This window comes from Lonchura striata, chromosome 2, assembly GCF_046129695.1.
Source record: "Lonchura striata isolate bLonStr1 chromosome 2, bLonStr1.mat, whole genome shotgun sequence".
Lineage (NCBI taxonomy): Eukaryota > Metazoa > Chordata > Aves > Passeriformes > Estrildidae > Lonchura > Lonchura striata.
Window position 1 is genome coordinate 9,429,135 of NC_134604.1, and position 26,238 is coordinate 9,455,372.

At 37.0% G+C, this 26,238-nt stretch overlaps 1 protein-coding gene and 1 long non-coding RNA gene across 6 annotated transcripts in view; one reads left to right on the forward strand and one right to left on the reverse strand.

Moving 5' to 3' along the window:
* LOC110471624 (uncharacterized) overlaps positions 1 to 20,218 on the reverse strand; it is a 51,124-nt gene extending 30,906 nt beyond the window's left edge. The window contains exon 1 of the long non-coding RNA XR_004148828.2: positions 20,141 to 20,218. This is a non-coding gene — a long non-coding RNA (uncharacterized LOC110471624). The remainder of the gene's footprint in view (positions 1 to 20,140) is intronic.
* Positions 1 to 26,238, forward strand: part of ROBO2 (roundabout guidance receptor 2) — an 857,210-nt gene that overhangs the window by 162,326 nt on the left and 668,646 nt on the right. The gene's annotated exons all lie outside the window — the stretch shown is intronic.

A 26,238-nucleotide genomic window follows, 5' to 3' on the forward strand; every position in this document is an offset into this window, starting at 1 on the left:
CACAAAACACGCCACAAAAGAGTTAAAAAGGAATGGAAAACCTTCACTGCCTCTGGGTAGACAGAAGAGAAGTTACAAACAACATATTTTTAGCCAGAAGAAAGTAGCAGATGTTCCTGGGACAGCACAGAGAGCGTCTGGAGTGCCTGTAGTGATTGCAGTATAGATTCTTCAGTTTTAACTTCATCTGAGGTAGTTTAGTATAAGGAGTTAAAATCTTGACATGACTTTCATCAATGAGAAAGATATAAAGCTGCATTTTTAACTATATATCTTAAAAAAAATATAAAAGATTGCAGGTTTTGGATTTTGTCTTAGGAAGCGTTTGGAATATGCTGCTTTTCCACTCCAATCTTTTCTATCTGTAACAACCAAATGCCTTCATTACCAAAATGGAAATACCAGTGCCCAGAGGGTTTATGGTATCCAGATTTTGTGTGAAAATATGTGCCCACAGCCAACTAATAGAGCACTGGGGCCATTTCTCATTTCTTTTATTTTTCAAAGCCGAAGAGAAATATACACTGCTCTTTGTACATGTGGCCCAGTCCAACTTAGAATTTGCAGGTTGGAATGCTGTAATAAGCAGTGTTGTGGATCACAGATTCTGTGCCTTGAAAAAATGGAATGAGAGCCTAGGTTTTTCAGGGAGATGGTTCTTACTGCAATGGAAAGTGATAAACTCAGCCAGGTGTACATGCTGCATAGAGTGCTAGAAAATCAGAAACACAAATGATACTGTGGTGTTACTCTATGAATATGAGTGAGGGGAAAAAAGCCACTACAGAAGGCAAAGTCTGAAAGATAGGGTGTTGTACATCCTTGGACCTTTAACTGATGTTTTCCAGCCACTTCTTCTCACTCCAGATACTGTTAAGAAAATAGAGTCTTTACACAAAATCTTAGCCTGCCATGCTTGTCAGGACTCTTCCCACAGGTGCAAACTGCTTTTCATGGCCTGTTCTACAAAAGATTTGAAAAAAATTTAGGGCACTGCTGTCAGAATTAGATATGGGGTTTGAAAGAGCCTCAGGTACAGCAATATAGATGAGGCTTGATGGAGCTGTTACAGCATCTGACTTGATGTAGCCTTATGCTAATGCCTTTTGTCTTCATCTGTCCAGCATTATTACTACAGTGCTGTATGATTAAACCAACAGAATCTTTAATTAAAGAATAGGAAATCCACAGATCATTCCACATATTACAGTGGTACTAGATTTAGTAGTTATCTTATTACTGCTGTTGCTTCTTTTTAATATGTCTCTTAAAAAATATTATCAGGAAAATAATTATTTTCCATGTATAGTGCACCAAGTCTGGTTTCCCTTGGTAAATTCACATGCATAGCAGCTACCTACTGACTTAGAAACCAGTTATATGAAATCATGTTAAAATCTTTTAACTATTGGCAAAACACAATCAACTGCTTTTAAAGTTTGAAATTTCTATATCATGAGCTTATAAACATAGCAGAGGAATCACTGATTATTTACCAAGGAGAAGCTTATTATTAGTCTTGTCAAGATGACAACTTCATTAATTATCTAGTGGCCTTGTTGATAATTTCATTTTGTCATATGAATAATTTAAAACTTTGATACATACAGTAATTTTTGTGAAAGGCCTTCATATTGGTCAGCTTGTCAGACACACATAGAAGACTTAAAGCCCAAATTAAATACCCAGTGTCCTTCCCAATTTCAGAGAAATTATTTGAAACACTGTTGCTTCCTTAATTTCTAATCCTGCTGCAACAGTCTAGAAGAAATTACTAAATAAAATGTCTTATCTTCATAAGCAAAATTTTCAATTAGCTTTATATTTTATTTCATTTACATTTTTGTGGCACAAATAATATTTCTATGTGCTACTTCCCATCTCTGCCTTATGGTAAGGCATGTTGAAGAATTACGAGCAAAGCACTAAGGGACAAGCAATAGAGGAGATAATAAAGCATTAACTGTTGGAACGTAGATCCAAATTCCCAGTCTAAAAAGAAACAGACACATGACTAATATAATTTTATTACTACTTCTATGAGATGGAATTGCTGAGGACCAACCTAAATGACGTTTCAAACATGAGCTATGGTTTTGAATTACTGCCTTTGAACAGCATTCATATTTTTTTATTATGCTGCTTTTATTTTTGTGTTGGGTACTGATATGTTCCTTACCTCCATGGTGTGTGAAGATGGAAACACTCCTACATTTTACCTTGGTGCCATGTCATTGACATACAACTGAGTAAAAAGAAAAAGTATTCTTGCTAAATTTGCAGTGTATTTAGAACCAGAGATTGTTTTCAAAAGTTGATGAATAGGATCAAAGTTTTCCAACTAGGTCTCTTATCCAAATTGAGCACAATATGTATTTAGGAAATAATTAAATGCACTCAGAATGTCCATTCAGAATTTTAATGAATATTCACATGCTTAGCATAAAAACTGAATGTTTTCTACAAAACTCTTTCCTTAGTGAGTTTTAGCTCTGATGATCTCTTATGGATCAGCTTCTTCAAAAGTCCTGCATTCCTCTGTGTAGGAATGGGCAGCCAAGGGGTTGGTGAATAACTTTTAACTAACAAGGGAAAATTTTTCAAAAGTTATAAATAGGAAGCAAACAATTGCAATACAAAAATCAGATTTATTTTTTATATATCCATAGAAATAAGTCAAAAATATTGCAAGAGGACTAAGTCATCTAGAAATGCAACATGCAAATACAGCAGTTAAAAAATTTCTTGTATGTTCCATGGCATCAGGTGGAGAAACGCATCAGCACTTCCTTGGAATAAGCTCTGAGACTCTGCACTTGGTTGCCTTTCAATGCAAGGACACACTGATTTCCTCTCATGATGCTCACCCAGATTCTCTCTCAGAGAATTAAGTCTCTTTTGACAGAGATCAGCATTTAAGGGACACCCCACAGACACACACTTATTTCTGAAGTTGTTCTCAATTAGTGAAGCACCCTTCAAATACTTTGGAGAGACTTTGATATTTTATTTCTATCTTCCATTTTGCCTAATGTGCTTTTAATAGCAATCTTCATCAGATACTAATGACTTCTGGATTTTTCTGTATTGAGTATAATGGGTAATTACCTCAAATTATTCATATCTGAGATAACAGTTGGGCCCCAATGATACCCCTATAGAGAAAGGGAAGGTACATACACACAACTAAAATGCTTGAGGTAGCTCAAGGGAGATCAGCAGGTCTAGGAGCCAAACCTAGCAAAGTATACATTCTAGTCAGGAGAAACAGAAAATATTTGTGGAAGGTTTCTTAAAGTAGCACTTTTTTTTTTTTCCCCCTCACAGATCATCCATACTGTTAGGATGGATTTTGTACCACGTACAGGAGAGTTATCTTTAACCTGCTGGAGCTCTGGGTACCCCCTCTCAATTGACAAGAGGTTAACTGAGAGGGGGTGCCCAGAGTTAACATCTTGGTTAACATCACCTGTGATTTTCACAGGAATATTATTTAAGCCTTTGTGCCTTGGGTTTTCATGTATGTCAGTGAGATCAGAACTTGGGCTAGGCTGAACTCCCTCCAGCAGGAAGTAAGTACAAAACTCTACTAACTCACTATGCTCAATTCAGTAAACATATTTGGTATTGAGAATATTGATTTACTTGCGACGCTCATGTGGTCAGATCAATTTCTTCCCTGGGAAAGAGACTTGATAATTTGAATTTGCCTTTTCACTTCCTGAAAGGTCTGACAGTGCATCTACTATTTTGCAGGTTTTGTTCTCTTACAGCAAATATGCTTCCAGGGTCACTTAGCAATTTATTGTCTCTGAAATTGAATTTATGCAATTAGTACTGGAGGTGCATGGGAAAACACAGGCTCTGGCCTGTTTTTTTTTTTTCCTTTCAGGTGTTCTGTGGTTGAAAATGCTTTCACTCTTGTCCTAGCAAAAAATTTTGGAGCCTTTTGTAATGCCAGTCACTAAGCTGTCAAGCAGTCTTGATGACAATTATTATCATTCCTCTTACTTTATCAGCTGCTAACACTTGGATCACAGGAATTGCTGCTGTCCCTCTTAAGGAATGTACTGCAGCTGTGCCATTGGTCTAGGGTGGGAATTCATCCTTGTTATCTGAGTGCTAATTAATTCAATTTTTAATGTCCTACTACATATGCAGACGAGTGTTCAGGTAGGTGATGGTTGATAATTACTTTGAGGAAGATGAGGTGCAAAAGGAAATGGTGTTTATCAGTGTGAAATAAGTTCTGGAAGCAGATCCTGTTACATACATGATGCAATATATTTGTGGGGATGTTACAAATGGGGTGTGTGACTTCATGCAATTTGACCCTTAGTGTAAGATTCAAAATATTCCTTTCTAAAGCTATATAAATAATGCAAAACTCTACTTTATTTTTTTATATATATATTTTGTACTTTGGTCAACTTTAACTTTTTGAGAATAGGAACACCTTTTATTGTTCATGAGGTTGGAGAAGCAGAACTCTACTTATCTTGGCATACCATGCACATAAAAGTATTTGTTTACAAGTAAACACAGCTTTCCTATGTCTTTTTTTTAATATGGAAAAGAGATTAAAACTTTTTGATTACTGACATAAGATACAGTTTCAATGGAAAACTTTCATACCACTTTTGTCTCTGGATAATTTTGGATTTTGTAATTAAACTGCAGAGAAGGCAAATACTAGGAACCATTCAATTTGGCTGATCAAGATTAGGTAATGAATAAAGAAAGAAATCATCAAAGCAAACTGTTTACAAACACTGATTTTGAAAAGTCAGAAGTATGCTTAATGAAGTGTTTCACTGCAGTAAATTCCAATGATTTCTCTGTTTTGTTTTTTACAACATTCTGAGCTGTAACACAGAATTCAAGAGAAGATTGAAAACATGTACTACCTAATTAAAATAGGAAATTAGTAAACCAAAAACCTAGGTCCAGAATCTGAATAATTTTAAATATTTGAGAAATAAAATTATGTAAACTGAAGTGTTTAAGTATTTCCAAAGTTTTCAGAGGAGCAATTTTCACATTTGGAATTCATGTACCAAGGAATGATGGATGCTATTTTTTTCTCTTCTGGTATTTGAAACTTGTTTTTTTTAGATGCATGTGTGAGCATGGATAGTTTTTCTAGAGTACTCCAAGAGAGGAGAGTTTTTACATGGGACCACACAAATCCCCCAGACCACTGCTAAAAAAAATACCCTTGTCAGAGAACAGTATCCCAGGCAGCAAAAGCCAAGATGCAACATAATGAAAAAATAATTGCATAAATTCAGGAGGGGAGAATGAACTCCCTAGATCAAGTACGATGTAACAACTACATTTGCTAAAAAAAAAAAATTAGAAGGCAACAAAAGCACTTTGACAAAGTGTTGTTAAAGTGATAATGCTGTCAGAATGAAACAAAAATTTCAGTGCATTAGCATCAAATTAGTCAGCCCTAAATTGTGTGTTAAGTATACTTGACATAAATAGTAGTCTGGACAGCGGTAATAGAGTTTTCATTTTTAAAACATTTTTTAAGAAACAAATTTCCTGAAAACACTAGAGTATGAGTAGTCAATATTCAAGTTCAAAGATGGCCCACAAGTAAAGCACAATAGGGCCAAACTATTAAATCTATCATTCTGTTGAACTAAATTAGGGTTATTTTCCATAGCTTGAAAACACTGAGACTTTGAGTTGTATGCTTGGGCTGGAGTTGCAAAATGTCAGGAATTATATGATAAACCAATAGATACGAACACAAGTCATATAGAAGGTTGGGGAAACTTTGAGTGGCTGGAGAGGAAGCATTTGTTCTTAATAAATTAATTATCTGAAGTGCAGACAGCGATCTCGGAGCTGCCGATTGCCATTCCTTCTTCATGTGCCTCATCCCCAGTTTCCTTTCTCCTGCTCCCTCCAGTCATTTCCCCCAACACTTGACTCCTGAAGACTTTGGAATTAATGTCCACTTGTGCCTTTCCTCTTGCCTGCTGCCCCCATTCAGCTCTCCCTGCCTGACATCCTCATTCCCTTTGTTTTCTCCTGGTGAAATTTTGCTTGGCCACAGGGGCGACTCCCCTTGCACTGCCTTTATCCAAATGGTTTGTGGAGGAAAAAAGGACTCTTTTTCTGCAAGTCATTACCATGGCCCTCCCTTCAGGAGGACTTCCTCTGCTGCCTGTTCTTGGCTGTGATGTCTAAACTCGAGCACTGATCCTGAGGACGCTCTTTACCTGCCTGGCTGCTCACCCCAGTGGTCCCATTGACTCAAACAGCAATTTTATGTGATTAAAAAGAGTGAAATCTGGCATTTTATCTTTGTTAAGTACAAAATATAGTCCTACTTATACAGCGCTTTCAGGAAGCTCTCAGAGGTAAAAAAAAAAACATCTAGCAGCAACCATTTATGATCTACTAGTTAAAAAAAAAAATAAAATCCAGTCCCATCTAGGCCTGATTAAACTTCAATTTGAACTTGTCCTGGCCAGAAAATGAATGGTCTATGGTATCTGGATTTCTGCCTACTTGAAAAAGCTTGTGTGTGTGTGACTGTGTGTGTATGTAGGAATATGATTTATGGAAGTATTGATTTTTTTGTTAAATAATGAATTAGATGTCCTACCACAATATTATTTATCAAACTTTTTTGTCATATAATTAAATTGTCACATAATGGATTGCAGCCATATAGATTCATTAAATATTAAAACCTACATATGACACATTTCACTTTTCCTTTAGCTAACAACACAATTCCTCTGTTTTTTTCCATTAAGTTCAACAATAGCTGTTCTTTAGCCTTACCATAGATGTTGCAGCTTCCTTTTACTAAGGTTAGGAAATAGATGATAAGCAGAGCTTGTGAGTTTACTTATTTTCAGTTTGGAAGTTGATTCTTGGTGGTCCTAAGTGTGTTCAATAAACTTTAATTGTAAGAACTAATGGAGCTTTTTGCCATGGAATTGTCCCATCAGTTGCCTCCAGGTGTGAAATGAGCAAGTCTGCTGTGCTGTAATCGAATGGCTAGAGTCAAATCTGGGTTCCTGTTGTGGAGAGAAATATTTATTTGAAGTCTGTGTGACTAAATTCTTAGTCTGTAGGCAGGGAACAAGAAAAGAACTTAAGAATAATATTTTCCCTCTCAGTAAATCTTGAATAATACAAGATGAAGAGGGGAAAAAAGTGTTCATCACTATCTCAAATGTACCTCTTAATGGTATTTTAAATATATTAAAATTGAAATGTTTTAATCTGCACTGAAAGAGAAGTTTATAATAAACTGTCAAGTAATAGTAACTAGAAATTATGTTTGAGAAAGAGAGGAAGTTGTCAACTGTAATTGCATCCAATGAAAGGCACTAAGACCCCTTTCAATAACAAGTTCTTTGTCACAAAAGGATTAAATGACCTCTAGTTGAAGATACAGTTTTTAGAATATTTTCTTGCAGTATAAAGTCTGCTACATTACTGCACTCAAGTGCAGAATCATCTTCAACTAAAGGTAACCCTAGTGATCTCCCAACTGGCAGTAGTACTTCTGAGTAATCATTAAAAACATAACAAAGCAACAACCAAACCAGAAAATAAAAGGCACTCCCACTTTAGACATATTTTTTAAAAATAAGAATTTCTACCTTAGACATTTTGTAATGATAAAGAAATTGATCATTGTGAGGGAATACTGCACTGTTCAGGTGTAGTCAATATGTTGAGGTCAAATTTCTTCGTGCTATTAGTTTGGTGCTGCATGAGGCTGCTTCCCATCTACAAAAAATAGGGTTGCTTAAAATTTTCAAGCCCCTGATGCCACACTATGGTGTGAGTTTTTTTTTTTTTAAAGTGTCATAAATTTTACAAGCAGTCTGATTATTGCATTCCCAATATTATTTAATTTTCTTCTGCCTTCAATGTTCATTATCATTTATGAGATTGTGACTTGAACTTTAATTACGTGTAATAGGAGTCTCACTAGGGATTTAAAACAAACTAATTTTACACTCTACCTTTAGGGAAAGGAGCATGACCAAACTTTAATATACACTGTGGAGTAGAAAACATAGATGGCAAAGCTGACTCCTTCCAAGTGCCTTGGGTGGGATCCCTCTTAATTTTAGGAGTCTACAAACTGTCTGTCTTAACTAGATATTTAAAGTTCCTTTCTAGTCAAGAAGGATTAATAGGCACCTTCAGGGGAACAAAATCAATATACTTGCCCCCTCTAAAGTGCCTCAATTGATTTTAAATAAAGCCTAGACTAGTAAGTAGTTGTTCTAGACCAAATACATAGACTCTGTTTTCGTTGTAGGTCTGACATCTTAGCTAAAATAAATCCAGTTTTAGGATACGAGACTGAGCAGACAGGATAATCCAGGCAAGCATTTAGCCTATCTCCCACCAATTTAGTAAAAAAATCTAGCAGTTTAAAAATTATTATTTTAGGTCCACATACTTAAAATATAGGGGATTGCTAGTAGAAGTGTAGATGTCAGGTGAGTTTGTTGTGTTGTTTGGGGGCTTTTTTACTGAAAATCCAGGACAGATTTTTCATGAGTTGTGTGATTCTCCCAAAAGGGTTCTAAAAAGAGCGACTGTACCCAGAATAGGAATTGTGTGCTTTTGTAAATGTACATATTTTCATATACTCATTAAGGTTAGAAGATACATCTAAGACCATTGATTCCAAAAGTTATTTTAGCACCATTGTGAATGACTTAGGTCATGAAAAGGCCAGTATTTTGTGGTCAATGTTAGGAACTCATTAGGCACTTCTTACCTGAAAAAGTGAGATATGTTTTATCTCCTTCCTTGATCTGTTTTGTTGAGTGTTTTGTTATTTCCTTAAGAAAGTGACTAATATATATATAGAGTAGTTTCAGTGTATAAGGCTAATACTCATTGCTATCTAGGGATACTTGAAATGTCAGAATATTTAGGTTTCTGTGTATGCACTTTTATGTAGTCCCAAGCAAAATAATAAGTGGCCTTGTTGAGAAGCATGACATTTGTTTTCCAGTTTCTTTCGTGGTTTTGTTAGGGTTTTTTGGGTTGTTTGTGGTTTTTTTTAATGCCTATATTTTACATGACTTGTTCTCAGTAAGCTTCTGGAAAACCTTGAATCAAGGCTGACAGTTTTCCAGTAAATGACTCTTCAGATGAGATATAGTCAGTCTTAAATGTAAGAAGATAACATTTTCCAGAAAGATTTCATAATTCTCTTCACTCGAAAGACATTGCTGCCGCCCATCCTGGTGTGACTACAAGAGCCTTATGAGTATTTTATTTTATCTCTCTTTTTGTGTTCTTTCTTTTTTATCCGTTAGCATTCACAACCACACTCCAGAGCAGATTCCCTTATGTGAAAACCGTAGTGAGTTTGTCAGCTGTTAAATATGAACTTTTTGCATAGATTTAAGAAAAAATTCTTTGTTGTGGGAGTGTATGCACTGACTCAGGTTGCCCAGAGGAGCTGTGGTTGCCCCATCCCTGGGAGTGTTCAAGGCCAGGTTGGATGGGGCTCTGAGCAACCTGGGACAGTGGAAGGTGTCCCTGCCCATGGCAGGGTGATTGGAACTGGGTGATCTTTAAGTTCTCTTTAAACCCAAACCAGTCTGTAATTCTATGATCTTTGGTGGCAGCTGGCTATTTCCTCGAGAAATAATTGAATAGGCAAGGACAAATGGCTGAAGGAAATAAAAAATTCTCATGAACAAGCATTCTTGTTTTAGACAGTCCTTTCAGATACAGATTATTTTTTTGTCACCTATTTCCTTTCATAGTTTTTAAACATTATGATTCCTTCTCACTTCATGTCCCTCTAACTTCTGACCTAGTGTACACACCCTTCAAAAAATTGCTAGATTTTTTTTCTAATGTTGCACTGACGCCTTTGTTAACTAAAGCACCTGCAGCAACTTTTCTCCTACACAATGTACAACCCTGCAGAATATGAAGGAAATGCTGCTTTATGAGATTTATATGCAGCACAGGTGAAATTTGAATTTTCTGGGATGAGTGCCCTAGAGAATGAAGTCATCAGAGGAAGCATGGCAGAACCAGAACCTTAATTAAGGCAGTATGAGAAAGGGAGAAGGTGACCTTTCAGGATGTTTTTAAACTTCCCCTGTGTCTTGTCTTGCTGCTGCAGTGCTGAGGAGGTGATGGGCCTCCTGCAGGTGTTGGGAGGGAAAAAGGGAAGGCAGAAGGAATGGGGATGGGGTAGTTCTGCTGCCCTCAAATCCTTCTGTGGCTGGGGCATGGGCTTCCTGCATCCCACCTTGGGATGGAAGCACAGGCTGCAAGCCCCTCTCTGATTTCCTGCAGGGTTTCCTTGCAGAGCCTGGGAAAACCAGTGCTCATCAGCCAGGCTGATGAACTGTGAACTGCAATTAGCAAAGAGTCTCTTAAAACAAACAAAAAAAAAAACCAAAAAAACAGTATGAGAAATGGAGCTGAGGAAACATTATAATCTATTTTAGAGGCTCCTAAGAGTAAATGAATTTTCCCAATTAATCCACAGGACGCTGATGTATGTGCCAGCTTCTGAGATTTTAATTTAATATTTGATTTTAATCTTGGTTTGTTTCTGTTCTCTTGAAATAGCCTGCTTTAAAGTAAAATGTGTTTTGAGTATATTTTTCATTACATCCTACTACTGGCTGTTCCTCTGGAAAATGAATGTTTGAATTGACTTTTTGATATGTTTACTGCTAAATCATTAAATATCACACCTTGCCCATTAGATACCTGGCAAGCCTGATATTAGATAAATCTAAATAGGCAAAATTATTTTCCATTCCCATTAGAGTCTAAAGCATTTACTGCTTAACTGAAGTTGCTGTACTAGGTGATGGGGTAGATAATTTTAGCCTTTCTTTCTGTTGGATTTCTTCATCCTGTCACTTTCAACTGATGCTAAGTAGTGTGAAGTGCATAACCACCAGTTCTTAATACGTCCTAAAAAAATTTGTAATCTGAATTGCACAGGAAGGAAAATTATCAACTTTCTTGTGTTCTTTGCTGCACGTCATATTTTTTTTTAATGTTGCAGTATGCTGGTAAGTGTGGTTTGGGGATATTCTTTGTATGCTGCTTACTATCTAGTGTTATTCAGTGATGTGGAACGTTTGTTGGAAAATACATGTGTAAGAATTACTCTAGGAAGTAATTCTAGAATTTTGCCCTTGGCTTATTGCTTGAGAAATGATGGAAAAGCATATGGACATGTATCAGTATGTGCATGGATAATTTCAAGTGTTGCTTCACACTTGAAGTGTGAGTCAATCTATTATGCAAAAAAATGACACTTTTGATGAGGCCAGAAATGCCAGTGGGAGAATAGTGATACTTTATTAATCATTCTCCTTTCTTGTAATTATTCCCCTAATAAAAATTTGTAAAAAAATATGAAAAAAATAATCTGTGAAAGATAATCTTACCCAGAAAATATTTAGCGCATAAAATTAGGATGCATTTACGATATGTAATTTTAAACATTTTCAAAAGTATTGTGAGAAACCAAAAAGATTAAGCACTAAAATATCATTTATAGCTCATCAGTGTTATGCATATATAGTTTCCACATTTCCCACCCCATAGTCCCGTATTAGTTCTTTTATTTTACTGAAACAGGTAAAACAACATATACTGCATTCAAATAAACAATCAACCCTTGTTTTTTGTGAGCAGAGGAAGTTTTGTAAAGAGGAAACTACTGAAGAGTGCTATTTAAGCTACTCTTTTCCCAGAGCTTCTCCTTCTTTTGGTAGGTACTTCAATAATTAGATGTCAGGCTTCAGGTACACAAGCAGGATTTCCAGATGTCTCCATAAGTGTTAGAAATGTAAAATACATCCATGTATATCACAGAATTTTATTTTTTCCCCTGGTTTTTCCCCCTTCCTTATGCTTTCAGTCTAATTCTGGAACCCTTTTGGTTATAAACAGTTTATTAGATCCCATAGTGCTTTCTGACTTGATAATTAATAGGATAGGGAACTTGCCAAAATCCTCATGTTGAGGTAGAGAATCCTCAGGCTACCGTGTTTTCTGTGAGATTCTGTGGGCACATCAGGATGAGATCTGGACTTTTGTCTTCTGAATAGGCTTTGAGTTTCAGATTTAAAAGTGAAATAATAAATCATTAAGATAATTATGGTCTATATTTTTGGGTACTGTGTAAGAAGCAGTATATTCCTGTACCACCCACGGAGACACAGTGTTAGAAAACATGCCTCAGAGTTTGGTTTCTTTTGTTGGTAGTGGTTTGTTTTTTTTTTTTCATCTGCCATATTTCCCCCATCTGCTGGGACGTATCCTGGCTGGATCTTTGAGGTGGAAGAGGATGTGTCTTGTCTGGTCAAATTCAAAGTGGGGTTTGTGGTTTTTGAGACATATACAACCACATCTTTACTGATTTTTAACAGAGAATTAAAAGCACTTGTATCTCTAGAAATACCTTATAAGTAAGACTAACATACTTACAGCATCAGCATTTAGGCTTTGTGTTGAATTGCACAACTCTAGTGAGATAAAAGACTTGAGCTCAAAAAAGGTGTTGATTATGCAGAGACTGCTCACAGGTACAAGCTTCTTCCACCATGGGTCTTGTGATGTGAGCACAACACACATACAGGAATCTTTGCATCACATTATCCATCTTCTACATCTTTTGGCAGTAATTTTAGTGCTATTTGCAATTAATTTTATAATCTTCATTCCTCTTTGCTAGTTTAATTGCTATTGCCTTTTTAATTTTCTTTCCTCTTTTAAATTGAGATTGAATTTTTTCGTTTCTTGTGATTTTCATCTAATTTTTATTCCTGAACTTCAGACTTGTTCACATAAACATCAGCTGATTCTGAAGATTATATTTTGCCCGTGTTACCAAGGTTGATGTAATTGTCCCCCTGCATTGTCCCAGTCCTCAAACCTTTGGTTTTATTTTCTCTCCCCTGTCCAGTTAAGGGGAGAGACAGGACTTGGTGGACACCTGGCATCCAGCCAGAGTCAAGCCACCACATCTTGAAATCAGGCAAACCCTCAAAAGGCATTACTAAGATCTACATCAGTGGACATGTCAGAAATGTTAAAATTGCTTCATTATTCTGTAGGGTCCACAAGTGGTTGAATTATTCCTTTTGAAAATCTAGGCAAAACATGATTTACAGTATCCTGTAATTTTTATCAAGGAAGTATTTCAAAGAAAGTCGATTTCTCTAGTCAGGAAAGGGGCTGCTCTGCAGATGTGTGGAACAGAGTGATTCTATGTCCCTCACAAAGACATTTCACCAAGACAAGAGGAGTTCATGTCAGCAAAGCAGATCTGAGGCCTCCTCAAACTTTTCAGAAGTGATTCTAAATTTACATCGGTATAAATGACTAGTTCTCATATTGTAATGAGGTGCTATTAGCAGGCATTCATGCAAAGTCATATGAATGGAAAATATTTTAAAAGGCCTAATCTTTAAATTGGGTAGAAATATTGCTCTTAGTCCCATGGTTTTAGTGTCAGAAAGCATAGAAAAATATTTCCAAAGGACATGGTAGATTCCATCAAAAAGGTAAAGACAATAAATTTTGCATTTCAATACAAATTCCTAAGCTATACCTTAAACAGAGCTGAGTTCATAGTACCCAGAAATTGAAGCTGGTTGCAGGACTGAGCTTCGAAATTTATACAGTTTTAATTCACTATTGAATAAATTGGACATTATAATTATTTAGGAAACTAAATTGGAATTGCTTCATTATCTAAGCTTTTTCTAATAATAGAAATTGGAATCCTATATCACCTGATTTTTTTCTTGAAAGTTTTGCCAAGTCCTTTAATAGCTGAAGAAAGGTGGAGAAAGTTAGGTGAGACTTCTAACTGCCAGTGTCTTCAACATAGTTTTGGAAGCCACCTGTGCCTTTTACATGACCTTTCTGTTGCGTTCTGAGAAAAGGAGAAATAGTTTTCTGCTGCTTTTGTGAAGGAAAAGAATCTGTAGCTGTGCTAGCAAGAGAGCTCCTGGCTCTTCTGCCATTCTGAATAATGACCATACTGCAAGTTTGTGCTTTCTTCAGTCCATCAGGATATAACTATGCTCACTCCATAGCTGATTTTCAAACTATTCAAAATTTGTTTTTCCTGTGTATGCAAATATTCCTTTTTTTATTTCCTTTCTTAAAATAATCTTATTCTCATGCAACTACCATATGGTTCTTGAGTGATGTTAGAATCCCAAATGTATATGTTGGGCTCTTTTTTAGGGGAATAATTTGGTTTTGATTGGTTAGAAGGAACTTTTTTTTTTTTTTTAAATATGTTTAGATATACAGAGAGTGGAAGGCTGGTTGCTGACTATTTGTTGGTGTACTTTTGGAATAAGGAGGTCAAAATCACTAATCAGAATTTGAGGTTCACTGACATGACTTGTTTTCAAATCTAATCAAATGAAACAAGAGTACAAGCAAAGAAGTTATATTGTTGTTCTGGTGAAGTGACTAAAGATATTTCCTTATCATTCCAGGGCAGCAATAGAATGACACTTCTTCTAATTACTAGTGGCATAGAGAAAGGAAAATACACATCTGCAATTTTCTTCCTTAGTTATATGGATTTCCAACATGTCACACAGATGATCAGTGAAAATGCTGGTGTTCAGTAATTATATTCAGCACTTCAAGGGTTTGCACAGATATGTTAATAATCCCATTAATCTTCTTCCTTTATATGGAAATCTGCAGCCCAGATGTTGCATCATTTGCAAATCTTGCAATTAAAACATTTTATAACTTGCAGTTATGCAAAGGGGCAGTAGACTGGAAAATGGGTAAAATTGCTTGGCTAGGGCATTACCATGGCAACACACTGACCTCTGTTCAATTAGTTACAACTGAAGATCCAGCTATTAATTATAATGGTCAGAAAAGGATATAATCTGAATCTTCTTTTACCTTTTTAATATGGACATTTCTTACTTGCCATAAATCTCTGACTTTAAGAGACAAAGCTCCAGACCTGAAGCATTAAAAGTGATAGTGCTGAAATACTGATGGGAAGCGGAGGACAGTAAAGGAATCTCATTTATCAGCTGTAGTCAAGGCACTACTTTAACTTTTTGTAGTCTAAGCATTCTGTCAGGCAAGCTTCAAAGTGAATATTCGTTATTGCTCATTTTAGCTATTGAAATCTATGTTATATGTGCCAGCAATTATCTCTCACTTTAGAAAGCTGCTGTTAATTAGGGCCAAACTAATCACCATGGGTCTTGTGGAAACAGATAGATGCCTCCTTTTGACAGAGTTTTACATTTTGCTGTAGCAAAGTTATTATTTTCTTGGCATGCTATCAAAGATGAGTTATCTGTTAATTATAGAAGGCACTCCACTTTCTGACACAGGAGCAGTCCATGTACAGTCCAATAGAAGCACTCTGGATGGGCAAGTTGTTTTTTGGGAGCTTGTGCAAACTACAGTGCCTTCCCACATCACATTCACTCCAAAATTTGCAGATTCTCAGACTGTGAGATATTGAAAATTCCAGGAAAGTTGTGTCCTTGTAATTTATTTTCTTTTCAGATTTCTGTTAAATTCTTCACTGCACTAAGCAAACAGAAGACCAGGTACTCTGTACACTGATTTCTTCCTTCCCCTTGCAGTACAATATATTCAATATTCATTTAATCAATGATGATGCATTTAGGGGGTTTAAAGTGCTTTCATCCTGGGGTTGTTTGTTTGTTGGTTTGGGGTTTTTTTGGGGGTTTTTTGTTTTTGTTTGAGTTGGTTTTTTTTTATTAAAACTGCCTTGATAATTACCAAAGAAAGGTAGGGAGCGAGTCATAAGATGGCCTGGATGGGAATAGCATCCTAAAATCACTCAACTGGGCAAAAGTTTAGCTAAAGGCAAGGGCCTGCAAAAGATGGAATTCCTCTTGGACTGACTTCCAGCAGGTCTGGATCAGAACCATATAGACTAAAGTGTGCATTTAAATATGTCTCTCTTATGCAATAACCACCAAGAAATCTCACCCCAGAAGGTATTTGTGCATTTCTTCTGACAGTCATGCCCTGCACAGATGGCAAGTGTATAAATTGTGTCCTGGTTTTTGCAGCCATGTGCAGGAGCCCGGTATGGAACAAGAGGCAAAGAGCAGTGTGATTCCAAACGGTTACTGAAATTATTTTGAGTGATTCCTTTGCAAGATGTGAATTTGTGCCACCTACCCCCCAGAAAAAGCCAGTGAAATCCTCTCAGTAATCATAATTGCTTTGCACTGAGGGGTGGACAATAACATCAAGTTCAGAACACCTTTTAGCACACTGATTATGAGCTCTGACTGTTTATGGTTGTGGTTGTTTCTGTCTGTCCTCCACAGCCCTTTCCTGCAATGCCTCAAGGAATTTAACTGTGGAGGTAACCTCACTGCCTAGGTCAAATTTGCAGTTATTTAAGGAAACATCAAGACAAAGATGATAAATTGATAAAGTACCATGTTGATCCCAGGCATTCCCTTATGTATTTAATAGAATACAGTCATTGTATAGGAGATGGATCCAATATGCAGATCCAGCATAATTCATTTTTACACAGTCGTCAGATTATTTGTGATCCAGGAGTGAATAGACTCTGAAACTTTTAATTCTTTTTTTGTTCTCCCCCAAATACATTTTGCAACATGGGCAGGGGATTTTTTGTTTTGTTTTGTTTTCTAGTTTATTTTGTTTTATTTTAGTTAAGTTTTGCCTATTTAATTTATATTTAATTCTTCTCCATCAAAACTTGTTCTTTACTCCCTATCAGGATATCTGAACAAAACTCACTCCACGAGGTTCTTAGAAATATTTTTATAACATACTCCTTCTTAGTTGTTTTTTTGGTTGGTTGGTTTTTTAAAAGTAAATAGTACAATTGAGAAAGAATTTGCATCTGCTCTGAAAAAAAGACAAATATCTAATCCCAAATGTAAGTTACCACTTATATGAGGCACTCACATAAAAGAAGAGCTTTAGAGAGTCTGGTGAGATAGGGAGGAATGGGTCTGGGGTGGAAGTTGGAGAACAGAAAGAATATAATTGTACAAAATCCTTTTGAACCAAAGTAAGGCCACTTCTCTGCTTTCCACCATAATCCTCAGCTTTTCTTTGCAAAAGTACATCTGTACAATTTTCTTTACACTGTGTAGGCTCATGCAGTTGCCATTTGACTGCATATGGAGAAGAATTTATGTTCTGGATCACAGCAATAGGTTTCAGAGAGTGGTGCCTGGCAATAAATAAATTTACTATTATTAAATTTCAAGGAGTCTGCAAATTTACCATAATATGTACATTATTTCTGCCTACTGCTTCTTAAATTGAGTTTAATGTTTTCCACTTTTTCCACAAGATATATATATATATATATTCTGGTTGAATTTATTTTCTCCATGTTCCCTAAAACATGAGTCTGAGCTATCTGAACACTTGAGGCCCATCTAGTTTACATTTAATCAATATCTTTTTGAGCATTTAAATGTTTTCCATGATGTCCCTTTCAGCCATCTGTTCAAAGCCAATAAACCTACCCAGTGTTTCTTTTTCAATGGGTCTTTTTGTAAATCTTGTCTTCTACAGGAGAGTAGCTGAGACATAGAATGATAGGAGGGTTTGAGTTGGGAGGGACCTTTAAAGACCACCTGGCCTACCCTCCAAGAACAAGATTACTTTGATTTTTCCTATAGTAATTCTACGATAAAAACAACAAAAAAAATACGAGGGAAGTGTGCAGATGAAGAATGGAAACGTCACTAAAAACCAGTGGCTACAACTCAAAATTATAGACAGTTTTGCATAAAGAATGTACATCACAACAGCTATATGGCCTGATTTATCTCTTTACATATAGCTCTATTTACTTCATTTTTACAGGGTTTCAACTGTTTATAAAGAACATCCCAGTCCATCAAAAGAAGGTACATTGGGGATCCAGGAGCAGAATAATGGCTAGGCCCTATAGTTTTCTCACATATCTGCTTCTTATTTATTTTCTCTGGCATAATTATATGAGTGTTCACTTGAATAACTGCTTCAACTATTGTATTTATAAAGAAGGAAGTAGTTGTACTGCTGAATCTTTATATTCTTCATAATTTCTCTCTGAATGTTTTGTCAGAGTCTGGGAGGTAGACTTCAGAGAGTCTGTCTTTTATAGGAAATAGATGTAGAATATCTTGTCATCTGTCCCTGTAATAAAAGGCATAACGCAGCTTTTTTGGTTAATTTCCCTCCTTCCCTCCCTTTTGCCCTTTCTCCCTAGAGAGAATGGCTTGGTCTCTTCTGCCTGCTGAGAGTGGCTCTTGACCCATGATAGTCCCACAAATTATCCCTGGGTGTTTTCTGGGTGCAGCTGGTTGGCAGAGGGCAAATGTGTGTCGAGAGAGTGTCAGCCATGTGTAGCAGGATGTCCTGATGTCCTAGTGCTGGTTTGTCATCACAGGTGTAGCTGAACTGTTCTATCATCCATATCCATATGGGAGACTGCAGCAGGCACAACTTCTCTAGCCACAGATGAAGTGGCAGGACACCATAAAAGCTGTGTGACAATCCCAGCACAGCCAAAATAGAAATATGCTGAATATCCAGAAGGCTTATTATTTCAAGCTCAGGATTGCACTTATATTTTCACAGGACTTCTGGTTTCAAGTTGGCTTATGTTCTATTAGCTGAGGAGGCATAGCTCTCTTGCATCTGCCTGGAGAATACCATCTGCTGCAGTCTTGTCATTAGCAGATCTAGTAACAATAATCGTGTGTGGTTTTACACAGAGAAATCCTTGCCCCAGAAACCTCTTTTTGGAGTACTGGTTCAATTTTGTGCCAGCAAAGTTAAATGAGTCTCAAAGGCTGAGTTTCATTAATCGGTGGGAATGTGATGTCATAAAGCAATAAAGTGTTTTTTTTCACTAGCATTTATCACAAGTATATATTAAAAGATGCTTGCATGCAGTGTGACTACAGGTATATACATATGCATGCACACATGCCTGCAAACACGTGTGCATAAGTGTAAGAAAAGTACACTGGAGAGAGTCTATATTCTACAACTCCAGACTGTACCACTTGCAGATCAGTTATTTGAGGACAAGGGTGGTGAGATCACTTTGCCCTGAAGAGAGGGTTTTGGAAGGAACAGAATTCCTTGTGGCATATGGTGGATGTGCTTTATAATACCTACATGATACAGTTTTTCCTGTGGCTGCCCCTATTGCATGATTTATTAGTGTGCAGGAAATATTCAGAGTTGGCCAATTGCTCATAAATACTTCAGAATAACTTTTGCTTTCTCTGTCAAGAATATGAGCTTCCATTTTAACTAGCCCTTGGTCCCTGCATAAGGAGAGGAAGGGCTCTTCTTGCAAGCCTGCAGTGGTGGGGTGGATTCTGGAAGTTTCAAGTGGTTTCTATCCACAGCTGAACACTATACACAAGACAGAAAAAAATAACCAGACACATGTGTGTGCATGGGAAAACATTATTAAATTATACATTATATAATGCTATACTATAAAACTTCTTCCAATGGTTTTTATTTTGTTTTTCCTCCCCCAAACAAATTGAACTTGGGATCTAAAACTTATGTTATAGCAAAACTAAAATCAGAAGAAAAAGTCAACTTTGTTAGGAAAGGTTGACACGCTGTGACCCAAATGTCTAACCTGATATTTCTCTCATTGCTAGTAGTCACCCTACAGGCATTATCAAAGCAATTTAAACTACTGTATATCTAATTTGCACTGACATAATTAGAACATTAGTAAGCTTGACTATCTAGTCATTGAAAGCCATCATTTGTGTATAAGATGAAGTTAGAGCTGTATGAAGGCTCTGACACTTTAAGACGTGATAAACTAGAAGTTAATTTTTTAGAATATTTCAATTTACTAAAAAAGTTCTGGTTTTTATTTTTTTTAACATGTGCTGCAGACATCCCTACAATATGATCCCATGCCAGCTGAAGCTTTGACATTGAAGCATTTTAAAGTGAGCCAAAAAGACAACACCGAGCAGAGAGCTGTGTTTGGCATACCAAATAGTCCCCTTGCTAGATCAAACTGCCACACATCATTCCCTGTACATCAGTAGACGTTTCTTAGTCCCATCAATAGTTTACTGACCTGTGCTGTGATAACATTTCCATCTCTGGAGTGCACATTTTGCCAGTGCATTTTCTGGGGGAGGGGGAGATGACGCTGATGCTGCTTGTCGGTGCGTGCCGGGGGTATCGATTGGGCACGGAGCTCTCCTCTGCTGGCTGATTTGTCCTAGCTGGATAAATGGAACACTTTCCAGTGAGATCAGCCAGGTCTTGGGAAAACAAGCCAAAGTGAACCAAAAAATATATATATAAATAATAAAAGAAGTCCTTGACATTGCCACAGCGCACTCGACAGTCACAGACAGGCTTAGTTCTGTTGCAGGCTGTTTGACTAAGAATGTAAAAGGCTGTTTGAGACAATAAAAATTTAAATATCTTGTTAGACACTTCCTTCCAGAACAACTGTCCTTCCTGTTAGCTTCAGGTTAACAGAGAAAGTGAAAGGTCAGAATACCAATTAACTTATCTTCCTGACAAAAACCCCACTCTGTTCAGGAATATTATGTAGCTCAATATTTTATTAACATAGAACAGCTTTGATCTGCATTTACTATCTGAACGTACACTGATTTTTCTTTAAATTATTTTATTAATTATTCATATAATTGGAAATTAGTCATCAGCTGGAAATAAAGATTTCTGGAGTTTGTTTTTATTTTTATCACACCTTCATTGTAAAAGGTGACCCAAAGCAATGTGAACTGTCAGCCATTAAAGTCAGTCTGCTTTTTTTCTTTTGATTTGGTGGCTGAAAAGATTATTGTAATATACACTACCAAATTATAGGAAAAGAGATTTTAATATTTTACAGCATCATATTCTGAGATTAATTTTCTGAATTAATAGTAATTTGTAAGTTCCTGAAAAAGTTAGCAGGGGCTCTAAAGAGCTATGTACATGCGAAAACACAGCTTGGTTATGTGAAATTAAAGTGTTTGAATATTCTCTACTCCTCAGCTGGAATTTTTCCAGATGTTCCTAATCAAATTTGTACATAATATCAGTAATTATTCCTCTGGGGATTTTCCTTACTCTTCACCTTGTTCTCCTCTCATATGGTTACCCAGGCCCTGTTGAAGGGCTTTTGACTATGCAATCTGTAAATTACTTGCACTCCAAAGCCATCTACTTTCTTGGACACATTCCTGATTTGAGCAAAGTTATTTGTTTCTGAGGTTTTTTGGTGCTCATTGGCTAACTTTTTCAGGAATAAAAAATGCTTTAGCCAAATCTCTTCATGTTTTGTGCTGAAAGAAAATATTTTTCCTGGTTCTCTTCCATGCAGCATGGGATACCTACACCCATCATGCTGCAAACCCACAGCATTTCCAGTGTGGATGTGCTCTGTCAACCATTTTGGCTTTCTCAGGCAGAAAGTGGTACCTGAATACTCTCTCAGTAGATGACCACTGCTTCCAAATACGGATTGCCCAATAATCCATTCAGCATGGCAACCTTAGAGTCTTAAATTCTGTTTTTAAACAGGTTTGGGGGTTTTTTTTGGCAAGGATTTTGCTGTTATTGTGGATAAAACAACAGCCAAGATGTAGCTGAAGCCAAGGGCTCTTGAGCTGTTCCACACAGGTTTCTCAGGCACAGCCTTACAACTGGGTATAAGAAAAAGGAAAACCCTAAAACTTTCAGGAGGATATTGTTCTTTATCCACTTAATCTCTTTTTAGCCTGCCTTCTCCCCTCCCACAGAAGACACAAGTGCAAGTGGCATTCCCAGCCTTGCACACAAGCTCTTTGGAAATGCCCCATGGGAAGAAACAAGCAGGCAAACTCTCCACTTGGTTCCTTATGGACACGTGCTTGGTGAACTCAGCCCTGCTTTGCCATGGCAGACTTCTTTTTTGTTCAGCTTCTCAGCTACCAGCTGCCCCTTGGCCTTCCAAAAAGCTAACTTAGCTGTGGGACCTATCATGGGCTTTAAAGTGTTTTGATGGGAAGAGTAAAGCTGATGGAGAAGGGCTTTGAGTAGTTCCTCAGAAACTGCTCTTATGCAGACAAGTTGTCCTCAGGTAAATATTTGAACTGAGATACCAATGTTGAAATGGGCTGATCTGGAACAGAGAATTCAAGATTTCCCCCAAAAAGATGCAGTTCCATAACATGTGAAGTAGCATTTTATTGTTCTTGTCTCTCTCCTGCTTGAATGAGCTGTCCCCACTCAAACAAAAATATTGTTACATACAAATTCTATTGCCCTCTAGTTATAGAACTCTTTAACCTCATGTTTAAGAGTTTAGGACTGGATTGGAATATCAAATGAAGTTCTTTGCCATTTGACAGAAGCATTCATGTTTAATTAAAATTCACAGATAACTAGAAACATACAAATATTATCCATCCACAATGCTCAAGGTGTTGGGGAATTAAGATGTGGTTTAATCCTTTGTGATCTTCCTGCTGTCTTCTTTGCAAAACAAGTAATGCCATCTTTTTCTTTGTTCATTCACCAGAAGGTATCTTTGTACACCTACTGTTGGATAATATTTTATCCAAGGTGATTATCTACTTCAGCGTATGAAAAAATAAAGTTGGTTTGTGAGAGTTTATGTAATCTAAACAGGCAAGAACAAAGATAATTTTGTCTCATTGGTGAAGTGTGATGTGTTCTTTGCCCTTCTAGTAGAATGTCTTACTTATATAACTTGTAATTGTCTCTCTTTATTTTATATTTGATTAAACTGTGACATTTATTAACAAAGACTTTGGCTTCATTTCTCTACAGCTTGCTTTCCAGGGAATTCACACTATTCTTTAAACTCTGTTTTCAAGAAGATATAAAATATGCATACATTCTCTGGCAAATCAGTATTCAATTGCAAAAGCTATCTTAGAAACCAAGTGATGGATTGGATCCATGAAAGAACCAAATTAGATAAAATGACAAGAATTTATGCAAATTCTTTAAAAAAAAAGGGTCTTTTTTCCGAAACAGTGAAAAATCTTTATCTGAAAATGTAATGTACCCTTAAGTTGTAATACTGGATATTGCTACATGATTTAAATTTCAGAATGACAGGATATTTAATGTGATAACTCCTTACTCATAAACAGCTCCAAAGGTATGAGAAAGTGTTTATAAGAGAAATGTATTTCCATCAGCTTTATTATTGTAGGGCAAAAACAGGGTTAATATAGTTAGGAAGAATTTATTTTCTTTGCTGCCACAAAAAATATAGTACAGTATTATCAGCATTTCCTTATTATTTGTAATGAAAACCACACCTGTTGGCACAGTTGGACAGCATTGCTAAAAAAAAATGGTTTAGTGTTCTGGCTCTGTTGTGCTTAATCTCATTATATCCAAGACACAGAGTCATCAGTGAAGACCCTGTGGTACTTAGGGCTTTCAAATAGCTAGAGCAACATCAGAACCTGGTTTATGGTAGCTTGGTTTCCAGTAGGGGAAGGCAATTACTGAGCAGGGCATAATTTTTGCTTTGGAAAAGGGGGTGAAGCCAACACGGTTTCAGGTTCTGTCTGAATTCATTGAGTACTTTAATGTAGTCAAGAAATGGAAAAGAATAACGGGGGGATAACATGCAACACGTGAATTTCACTCTTTCTTAGGTTAAACTTAGTTTTTTTCTTTATTTATTTGTTCCAAATGATGTTCTGGAATATAATCCAAATACAGTTTTCCCACCTCCAAAAAGTGAGGTCAACAGACAATGTGCAAATTCGGATGTGTTTCCTAATTTGCCTTTGAAGCAGAAGTAGTGTTATTTCCGAGTACTAACACAAGTAAGCAAACCTGACTTGTGGGATGTGCGTTCTGGTGCTGTTTTGTGTTTTTTTTTTTTTCTTTTTAAAATTTCCTTCAGGATTTTTAATCTTTTCCCAATATAAACTTGGAAAATCCCAAACCAGCAAGGTGGCAGTTCATATTTTCATATTCCCCTGTGGGTGTCTGCAATTACCCCTGCTGAAGTTCTGCCTTCCAGCCTGGGAGCAAACTGTGGTTTTAAGCTTTTTAGGAATTTCACTAGCTGTGTTTGCACAGCTGTAGTTGTAGCATAGATGTGATGGATTCCTCCTAGCAGGGGAGGCAGATCTTTCTGGATAGGATACTGCAGCACACTCTTATCAGCTGCCAACACACTGGAGCCCAGCAGAAGCTGGCAACCCGGACACGAGCAAAAAGTAGATTTCCCTATGACTTGGTAAGGGGAAAGAAGAATGTCAAATTCCAGGTGGAGCTTCTGGGGTGGCTGACTGCCTGGAAAATGAGCTCAACCCATGCATGTGTCAGATGCTTTGGCCTGGCCTTCTCTCTGCATGGCCCTCTAAGCTCTTGTGGGTCCATAGTGGATTTGACAGATGGTTTAAACTGTGGTACCCAGCTCATTCCAGGAAAACCTTCCTTGCCAAAGGCCCAGTAGGCTCAGTTTTCTAGGTAGCTACTGCCTGTCCTTGGAAACATTTCAATAATTTGTAAATTTGGAAATTCAATGTCATACAAATGGCAGGCTTGCAAAGTTTTTCAGGTTTTTATTTTAATTTACAGATTGTGCTGATAAGCATGAAATAAAATATTGCAGTTCATACAAGGCATTAATTCTGCTCTCTTAAGATGTTGTTTGCTCAAGAAAGCTCAAATTGGATGCAGCAGCATCTGTTTTTCTGTTCTGCTTTCATCTAATTTTACAGCTGGATTGTCTGAGCCACAAGAAGGTCAAATGATTTGCCCTGACTCTGACTATGAATTTATGGCATATGTTTGACAATCAGAGCCCATATGCTTGCCAAAAGTGTGTTAAACATTTTAAATGTATGGTTTGAAACAATGCCTTTTTTACCAGGAAAAGGTATGGCTAATAAACTGATTTTGTTTGATACCATTAACTGTTCAGGCTTTTACTGACAGTAAAAAGTTGACCGATATTTTTTCTACTGTTGGCTTAGGAAAAGAATCTGTATTTTTATTATTATTTATGGCAAATTTTACTGCAGAGCACAGAAAAAGAATCAATTAACTTCACTTGTAGCTGTTGTATTTTGAATGCAAACCCAGCACTATTCAACATGGTAAAAACAACTGTGAAATAATTCACATTTCATAGTGTTGCTTTTGGTAACCTTTTTACACACAAAGTGGACAAGGTGACAGAATATTTCTTTAACACTTTATTTCTTCGTTTCTCTTTGCTTTGGTATTGTTGGGGTTTTCTTGGGTTTTGTTTTTTTTTTTTTGGTTGGTTGGTTTTTGTGGTTTTTTATTTTGATGTGTGTGTTTTTGGGGGTTTTATTATTTTCTTCTTCCCCAGCTGGTTTTGGCTGGGGTAGAATTTATTTTCTTCCCAGTGTCTTGTCTGGGGCTGTGTTTTGGATTTGTGCTGGACACAGGGTTGATAATATAGAGATGTTTCTGTTATTGCTAAGCAAGACTTGCACAGAGCCAAGGACTTCTCTGCTTTCCCTGTGCCACACTGTATGGGAGGTTGGGAGGAGACAGCCAAGGATAGGTGGCCCAAGTTGACCAAAGGGATATTCCAGACCACATGGCATCAGGCTCAGTGTATAAACTGGGGGGAAGAAGGAGGAAGGGAGTGACATTGGCAGTGGTGCCATTTGTCTCCCAAATCATTGTTCTGTATGATGGAGCCTTTTGCTCCTGGTGGTGGATGAACACCTGCCTGCCCACAGGAAGTAGTGAATGAATTCCTTATTTTTCCTTGCTTGTGTGTGCATGGCTTTTACCTTCCCTGTTAAACTGTCTTGATCTCAGCTCATGAGCTATTTTATCTTTCTGATTCTCTCTTCCATCCCACTGGTAGAGAGAGTGAGTCATTGGCTGTGTGGGTCATGGATGCTGGCTGGGGTTAAACCACAACAGTAAAGAGTAGGAAAGTGCTAAAGAGTATTTCAAACTATCAGATTTAATCTGAGAATTAATTAATCCACAACTGTTCTGCATTTATTATATAAACCTTATTAATTGGGCATGGGGAGAGACTTGCTGCCTACCCAAGGTCCCTGTGAGGGTTGGGTGACAGGGGATCCATGGGGCTGATGGTCACATCCTTACTGGATATGCTAAGGAGCAGCAATGTGCAGTGTCTCTCTGGAGACAGTGCATGATCAGATGCCAGTTGGGAATAATTTA